The following is a 1,607-nucleotide window of genomic DNA, read 5'->3' on the forward strand; positions in this document are numbered from 1 at the left end:
AGAGCTCAGTAAGAGTGACGATCATGTGGCTAGTCTTGACAGTCAAGAGCTATGATCTTTCATCGATTGTTCAATCCATTTTAATATCTGGTTTATATTATTCTCCAGATCTTCCGGTTTGTTGCTAGATAGCTGATGTACTATTTCTTCCTTGTAGGAGGCCATGGCTTCTTCATAGAGAACTTGGAAAATCCCACCCTGAATATTCTCTTGCAGTTTCTTCTCATTATAACCCCTTGTTTCAAGCCTTTTATACAATACACTGTTATCTGTTCTCAGCACAAAAATGATATGAAACCAGCGTTCAGGGAAGAAATCACAGCCATGGTAATCAATAATAATTCCACCTTCTTTCATTTGGTTTCTAACTCATCACCTCCTCTATCTTCATCTAAAATGGGACAGCCATACTCTTCATCATAGCCATCTTACAACTGCCCTTCGGTAGCTAAACCACTCACATGAATGTATTTCAGCCCTGATCTTGATGCAAGTTCTTTGCCTAGTGTGGTTTTTCCAACCCCTGGTGTACCAGTGAGCAAGATGTTTGGCTGCTGCATGGTCTTCACAGCGATGCTCTGAGTGCCCCCGGGTTTGTTTGTTTTTTAAGACCAGGGTTTCTTGAATGAAGCCTGCAGTTTGCTCACAGATGCTGCCAGCTGGGAACCTCTGGCCCTGCTGGACCTGATTGGTGATAGTAAACACATCTACTGGGGTCATGCTCTGATGTGGCAGGTTGGCGTTGGAGAAAAATCTTGCTAAGTCGTCCTGCAGTGTGAACTCAGCTTTCGGTTGCAGGTCAGCCCAGGGCTGCTGTTGCATCGTTGGGTTGGCTGTTGATTTGTGCTGATTCCCTCCCGTGGCCAGCCCACGTGTGTCTGAGTAGAACTGTGAGATCTCTCTGTAGCTAGATACACCTCGGTCCTTGGCTCTGTGCAAGAAAGAATTGACGCCGAAGCCTGGCTCGTGATCCAAGTGAGTTTTATGACCGTTAGAAGAAGTTTTAGGTTTACACGGCACCCGTGGGGCTCCTCCCAAACATGCGGCCTGGTTGGAAGCTGCTCGGCGTCACACAAAAGTGTCCCAAAGTCCTGCCAAAGCTCTGTGCACCAAAGCTCTCTCTCTCTCCGGGCTTCTGCCTTTTCAAGGATTCCATGGGGAGGCGTGGTGGAAGACCCCTGATCAACCCCATTGGCTGAATTGAATTCACCTGGCCTAGGTGGGCCAATTCAAGTTCACACCCACCCCTGCCTACCGGCTGGAATCCAAACCTCTGGGCATGTGCAGTGCGCAAACTCCTTTGTTCCCCTGGCTTGGCCCTCTGGGCACGCATTAACGGAGATTCCCAGCCCTTTGCTAACCTACCTAACAGAACTGCACTCTCTAGGGGTCTCGGTGGCTGATTTTTTCAAAAGTAGATCTCCAGCCCTCTCTTCCAAGGTGCCACTGGGTAGACTTGAACGTCCAGCAGCTGAGTGTGTTGAACGCTTGTTGCCAGTCTCCTCAGAGTCAGCTCCAGCTCAAGGTGACCCAGCTATGTCAGCGTAGAACTGGGCTCCAGAGGGATTTCAAGGTAGCGCCCTTTTGGAAGTAGATCGCCAGGCCTG

General features: G+C 49.0%; 1 pseudogene; it reads right to left on the bottom strand.

Annotated features, from left to right (window-relative positions):
• Nucleotides 1-6: 6 nt before the first annotated feature.
• On the bottom strand, nt 7-577 carry LOC101657409 (annotated as a pseudogene).
• Between the last annotated feature and the right edge of the window lie 1,030 nt (nt 578-1,607).

This window comes from Echinops telfairi, unplaced genomic scaffold (assembly GCF_000313985.2).
Source record: "Echinops telfairi isolate 266 unplaced genomic scaffold, ASM31398v2 ScPeMD7_5;HRSCAF=22, whole genome shotgun sequence".
In the NCBI taxonomy this organism is placed as follows: domain Eukaryota; kingdom Metazoa; phylum Chordata; class Mammalia; order Afrosoricida; family Tenrecidae; genus Echinops; species Echinops telfairi.